We start from the raw sequence: 7,212 nt of genomic DNA, 5'->3' as shown, positions 1-7,212 counted from the left end.
TATGGCAGCCCTAGCAAACTAACACAGGCCCTAAGGAAGCCTGCCTAGAACATTCCTATGGCCCTCCCTCCTCTGTGACGTGGGAATGCTTTCCTTTGGATGGCTTTGGCCTGACACAGCCTTTCCTTTTAATGTTCCTTGTGTTTTTGCTTTTTTGTTTTTGTTTTTGGTGATAAGAACCTACCAACCAGTGATATTTCTCTGCTGAAAGAGCGTTAGTTTTACCTCTCCAGTTTGATTTTTCAGTGTTGTCCTGTGTAGGGAATAATAGGACACCCATTTAAATCTGAATTTCAGAGAAACAGCAAATAATTTTAAAATTATGTCCCAGATATTCAGTGGGAAATACTTATATTTTTAAAAATTATTTATGTGAAATGCAGGCTTAACTAGGTGTCCTGTAGATTTTATTTGCCACATCTGTCAACACTAGTTCAGAGGTATGTGTCCTAATATCTTTATACATACGTTCTCACATTAGAATAACCTGGAAAAAGAACATTTTGAAAATACTGATGGCTGGGTCCCTCCTTGGGGAATTCTGATTTAATTGGTCTGAGGTAGGGCCTTGTTGACAGGATTTTTAAAAAGTATCCTGGTAATTTTATTGTGTGGCTAGGGCATAGAACCCCTGCAGAAAGATAGGTATTGACTAATTAAATGCTCATGGCTATTGCATTGTTGGATTTAGGCTCTCTTAAGCTTAAATTCTTTGGGTTTTGTTCCATAAAAAAATGTCAATACTCTTCTTATTGCTGAACCCAGAGGCAAATGTCAAGTACATCACTGAAAAAAGCCCTGTTAGTATATGAAATGATCTTACTTCAAGTCAACTGAGCCCATAAAGAGAAGTGTCCAGAGCTATAATATTGATACCACTGCAGCAAATGACTCTCCATCCCAACAGTTCAGGTTTTGTAATAGTGCAGCTGGCCACCCCTTACCTTTTACTATTACCTTTATTACAGGTCATTGCTTAAGAATGTAAGATCTCCTTGAAGAATTCTTAGAGTTCAAGGAATTTGAACATAATTTTATTCAGTTCTTCCAGACCCTGGGTATCTGTTTTGTTGTTGTTGTTTGATTTAAAATATGGAACGCTTTGTGAATTTGCGTGTCATCCATGCGCAGGTGCCATGCTAATCTTCTCTGTATCATTCCAATTTTATTATATGTGCTGCCAAAGCGAGCACTGTTCTTCAGCTATTAATTGGCATGTATGGAGAGCTAAAGTTTACCTGTTGCTCACTTGTTATGCAAATTTATAGAAAGTTTATTATGGTAAACACCCCTGGAGCAGCATGCCATTCATTCCGCTCGGGTCAGGCCCCTATATTTGAGTCCAGTACTCAGTTTCATCCTGAAGATAAGCTTTGCCTACATAAACCTTCATAGTAAGTGCTATGGAGATGCTGACATAGGACTCCAGCTGAGTAAGAGTTAAAACTAGAATGAGAGGGAAATAAAATGCCTGTGACAGAAACACATTTTATGGAAAGTGGTGTTGGGGGTCAGTAGATGACATTGATCAGTGGAAAGTTCAGGGATGGAGATTTGATGTAAAAAGGCTATTAAAAGTGCCACCCAAATAAGCTTGTATATGATGGAGGTTTTGTACTACAGGAGTGCTCCTTTATAGGTAGTTTTGCTTTCCACGGTTGCAGTTACCTGTGGTCAACTGTGATGCAAAAATATTAAATGGAAAATTTCAGAAGTAAACAATTTATATGTTTTAAATTGTGTGCTGTTCTGAGTAGTGTGATGAAATCTTGTGCTATCCAGCCCCACCCTGGAACATAGATCCAGTGTATCCACACACTATATACTACCCTCCCATTGGACACTTGGTAGCAGTATTGGTTATCAGATCACCTGTCACTGTATCACAGTGCTTGTGTTCAATTCACCCTTATTTTACTCCACATCGCAAGAGTAGTGATGCTGGCAATTCGGATATGCCAAAGAGAAGCTGTAAAGTGCTTCCTTTAAATGAAAAGTTGAGAGTTCATGACTTAGTAAGAAAAAAAAAAATCAAATGTTGATATTGCTAAGATCTATGGTAAGAATAAATCTTCTGCCTATGAAATTATGAAGAAAAAATAAATTCATGCTAGTTTTGCTCTTGTATCTCAAACTGCAAAAGTTACAGTAAACAGCGCATGGTAACTGCCTAGTTGTGAGTGGAAGACGTGAACAGACATTGTGTTCTGACTGATGGCAATGTGTTGTTCCAGAAAGCATTGAGCCTGTACAAAGACTTCAGCAAGGGGTACCCTAAAACAAGTGATACCAAGCCATTTACTGCAAGTAAAAGTTGGTTATATAGATTCAGGAATAGGTTTCAACTGAAAAACATAAAAATTACTTGAAAGAGGTCACATAACTTTTATTAAAGCATATTCTTATAATTATTCTATTTTATTAATGTTATTAATCTCTTACTGTGCCTAATTTATAAATTAAACTTTACCATATGTATGTATAGGAGAAAACATAGTATACACAGGTTTCGGTACTCTCTGTGGTTTTAGCCATCGACTGGGGGTCTTGGAACTTACCCTCAGATAAGGAAAACTGTACTGCTTATTATTTAATAAGTTTCAGAAAACTGTTGTAATGAGAGGCAGGTGTGTGCAAAATATAAGCTTTGGATTTGAAGTCTTGGCTTTGGTACTACTTAGCTGTTTCCTTGGGCAACTATTTAATTTACCTGAACCTTTATCTCCTCATTTGGAGAAGGGCTTCTGGAATGTTAGAATAAAGAAAAAAAAATTTTTTAATGTTGAAAGTATTGTAAGTATTAGAGATGTCCCCTCTTTTTTCCCCCATTGAACCCCCTCCTCCCCACTCCCACCCCCCTCTTTCTTTCCTCAAACTATTGTCTGTGTCCATTGGTTATGCATATATGTTCTTTGGTTTACCCATTCCCACCCCTCCACCTCCCACTCCCAGAATAAAGAACTTTTAAAATCCACTTCTCCATAGGGTTTCTGGAATGTTAGAATAAAGAACTTTTAAAATCTACTTCTCCATACAAGCAAAGAGAACACTGGCAAAAATTGTCAAAATCAGCTTTTTGAGAACTCTGGAAATTAACCAAAGGATTGCAACAATCCAAGGAGTGTTTATTCAAGAAAAATAGCTGAATCTCAGCGAGAATAGAGAGCTCTGTGTGGCATTTTAACTTGACCAATTTCCCTTCCCCTTTCTTTAGATCTCTGGTAGTTTTGAACACCAGCAGCCTCACAACCATAGTAGGTCTAAAGTCCAACAGACTAACTTGCAGCGGGTAGAATGGGTTTATAGCAGCCCCAAAGTCCAGATCTCCAGAAAATTGCCACTATTTGACCTATCTGGCAGCTCCGGGGAAAGGCTCCATTATCAGGGCCTTTTATTACTTGACCTGCTCTGTGTGAACAGCCTTATCCCCAGGGCATTGGTCGAGAACAACCAGCAACAATTGTTTAATATCACAGCTATCTAAGGCAGTCATATGAGTTGAGGCTAACAAAAGGCTGAACTGGTAAATGAGATGATCATAGTGGCTTTGAAAAGCCACAACATTACTGGAGCCCTAGAAATCCTTAAACATGTACAGGGCAGTACCCATGCCCAGGAAAGACCTGAGCAGGCCTCTTATCTCTGGTTGATCTTAAGGCTCTGCAAAAGCAGGAAGTGAAGGCTAAGGGAGAGTTGTAATTTGCTTCTCATAGCATTGAAGGTATGTCCAAATTTGATTAAAAAACCAAAAAACACTAATCTAAATATCCAAGAAGTTCAGGAACCAAGTAAAATAAACTCAAAGCTCACACCTAAACACATCATAGTCAACCTCTTGAAAGGAGCAAGAGAAAAGTAACTCATTACATGCAAGGGATCTTTAATAACATTATTGTCCTATTGGAAACCAGAGTGTCCAGAAGGTGGTGGGATGCCTATAAATGAAGTGAAAAAAGAAAAAAAAGAAACATCTGTCAATTCTATATCCAGAAAAACTATTCTTCAAAAAACTCAAGGGATTTTTGTCCCCAGCATACCTTTTTTTTACAAGAAATACTAAAGGAAATCTTTCAGGCTGAAACGAAAGGTCACTAGATAGTAACTTGAATACACATAAAAAAATAAAGAACCTGAAAATAAAAATACATAGGAAATATAAAAGACAGTATAAATATATTTGTTTGTAACTCTTCTATATAATTTAAAAGACAACTGTATAAAAATAATAAACTTTTGACAGGTTCATATTGTATAGAGGTATAATTTGTATGACAAATAATAGCACAAAGGAGGAAGAAATAATAAGTATATATTGGAGCAAAGTTTTTATATACTTTAGAAATTAAATGGGTATTAACCCAAATTCGATTGTTTTAAGATAAGATGGTAATTGTAATTTTTAAGGCAACCACTAACACATTATCTTTAAAAATACAGTATATTGCCCTGGCCGGTTTGGCTCAGCGGTTAGAGCGTCGGCCTGCGGTCCTGAGAGACCCGGGTTCGGTTCCCGCTAAGGGCGCGTACCTCGGTTGCAGTTTGTCCCCGGCCCTGGTCGGTTGTGCGGGTGGCAGCCACTCGATGTGTCCCTTTCACATCGATGTTTCTCTCTCTCTCTGTTCCTCTCTCTTCCCCCAACTCTACCTGAACAAAAAATGGAAAAATGTCCTCGGGTGAGGATAAAAAAAAAAAACAAAACAAAAATACAGTATATTAAAATAGTGTATAGAAATTATTTAACACAAAAGGGAGCAGTAATGGAATAGAGGAGCAAAAAGACAGAGAACACATAGAAAGCAAATAATAAAGTAGCAGACAGAAGCCCTACCATATCAGTAAATATGAGCAAGTTCCACACCCACAGAGGGGAGACTAAGAATCAGGAGGTACATCTCAGTTCTAGAGGTCCCCTTTAAGAGTGAGGGGCTCCCCTGCCCAGGGCACCAGTGCAGGAAGAGGAGTCCACATAGCATCTAAGTGAGGTGTTTCTTGTGAGGGGCTCATGCACAGAGTCACTTGCTAACAAACTCACTCTGGGCTGCAGCTCAGGGGCTGCAGCTGGAAAAGTGCACGGGACATCTGGGGAGGAACTGAATTGCCTAGGTTCAGGGTGAGGGCTGGAAGGGCAGGGGTCAGGGCAGCTCTCTTCAGGGAGTGCCGGCAGACACCACTGTTCCACTGTTGAGTGCTTCCTCCAACCAGCTGGCATGTGCAGGTGGGCACCAAATTTGTGCTCTCCATTAACCTGGCTAACTATTCACCATACCCTGGTGATTCCCTGAGATCCCATCCCACCCAATTCATGTTTCTGGCCCAACATGCTTCCAGGGACTGTTCCACACAAGTGGCCTGCCTCAGCTTGCTCTGCGGACTTTCTCAAAATCTTTCAAAGGTTCACAAACCCCAAACAAGCAACAAATGGCCTTGGCATGCCCTGTACCTCTTGCTAAGTGGCCCTAAGCCTGGCAAAAATGGTGAAAGGTCTCATCTCATGCCTTGATACCCATCAAAGAGTACCATGCCTGACAACAGTGGCAGCCAGCCTCAGTTTACAGCACAGCCTCTCCCAAGCACTTCTAAGCCCAGGACAAGTGGCAGTTGTAGATCACTTTCTAACTCCAACCAGGCAGCCCCAAGCCAGGCTCAAATGACTGCTGACCTTGGCCTAACCAGAACCCCTTCCAAGAGGCTCCAGGACTAACACATCCAGTGGCTGGCTTTAGGTCACCCAAGAGTACTACCCAACCAACTCCACAAATAAAATAGCCAAAGGGCAGGCTCAGCTGCCACCAGAGTCCTGCTAAAGCAAATCCTGCTTCCTGCGGTCAGCCCACACACAACTGCTTGTCCACTATTGTCATGGCTAGCCCATACAGCCAGTCAGCCTAAGGGTTAATCCCACCCACTGATGTGCCAAGGCCCAACTACAACAGGAGGACAAACACAAGGGACATCTCTTGTCCACCTGGCTCAAGTGACCAGGGAGCCTACTCCACTGGGCTTCACAGGACACCCGCAACATAAGGCCACTCTGCCAAGACAAGAGACATAGCAGGTCTACCTAACACATAGAAATAAACAGGGCCCTGGCTGGGTAGCTCAGTTAATTAGAGCGTTGTCCCAATACACAAAGGTTGAAGGTTCAACCTCTAGTCAGGGCACATATTGGAAGCAACCAATGAATGCATAAATAGGTTAAACAACAGGGTGATGCTTCTCTCTCAATTTCTCTCCTTTCCTCTCTCTTTCTAAAATCAATCAAATAAAAGTTCAAATAAACAGGGAAGCAGCCAAAATGAGGAGACAAAGAAACATGTCCCAAATGAAAGAACAGAGCAAAACTCCAGAAAAAAACTAAACAAAGTGGAGACATTCAATCTACCAAATGCAAAGTTCAAAACACTGGTTATAAGGATTCTCAATGAACTTATGTGCACAATAGATGGACTCAATGAGAATTCACACAAAAAATAGAAACCATAAAAAATAACCAGCCAGAAATGAAGAATGCAATAACTGAAATAAAGAATACATTAGATAGAATCAACAGCAGATTAGATAAAGTAAAGGATCAAATCAGTGATTTGTAAGACAAGGTAGCAGAAAATTCCCAATCAGAACAGAAAAAGAAAAAAGAATTTTTAAAAATGAGACTAATGAATAGGGACCTCTATGACAACATCAAGCATACCAACATCACATTATGCAGGAAGCAGGCGATCAATGTCTCTCTCTCTCTCATTGATGTTTCTGTCTCTCCCTCTCCCTTCTACCTAAAAATCAATAAAAACATTTTTTTTTAAAAAGCCCAAGCTTTAAAAAAAAAATCTAATTTTACAGCTAAGGAAACTAGAAAAGGAACAACAAAGTCCAAAGTAAGTAGAAGGAAGGAAATAATAAAAATAAGAGCAGAAATAAATAGAGTCTAAAAAAATACAAAGGATCAGTGAAACCTAGAGTTGGTATTTTGAAAAGATAAAATAAACTTTTAGCCAAATTCATCAAGAAAAAAAGACAGAGGGCCCAAATAAATAAAATCAGAAATGAAAGAGGAGAAGTGACAACCAACACCACAGAAATACAAAGGATTTTAAGGAAAATACTATGAACAATTATATTTCAACAAATTAGACAACTTGGAAGAAATGGATAAATTCCTAGAAATATACAATATAACAAGGCTGAATCAGGTCAAATCTGAAAATATGATAA

General features: G+C 39.5%; 1 non-coding gene across 1 annotated transcript; it reads right to left on the bottom strand.

Moving 5' to 3' along the window:
- Positions 1–1,086: 1,086 nt before the first annotated feature.
- LOC118624770 lies at positions 1,087–1,193 on the bottom strand. Its single transcript, XR_004958442.1, has one exon. It is a non-coding gene; the product is annotated as a U6 spliceosomal RNA (small nuclear RNA).
- Between the last annotated feature and the right edge of the window lie 6,019 nt (positions 1,194–7,212).

This window comes from Molossus molossus, unplaced genomic scaffold, assembly GCF_014108415.1.
Source record: "Molossus molossus isolate mMolMol1 unplaced genomic scaffold, mMolMol1.p scaffold_m16_p_10, whole genome shotgun sequence".
Classification (NCBI taxonomy): domain Eukaryota; kingdom Metazoa; phylum Chordata; class Mammalia; order Chiroptera; family Molossidae; genus Molossus; species Molossus molossus.
Note: the sequence above shows the minus strand (reverse complement) of the source record. Positions and strands in the feature narration are given on the sequence as shown.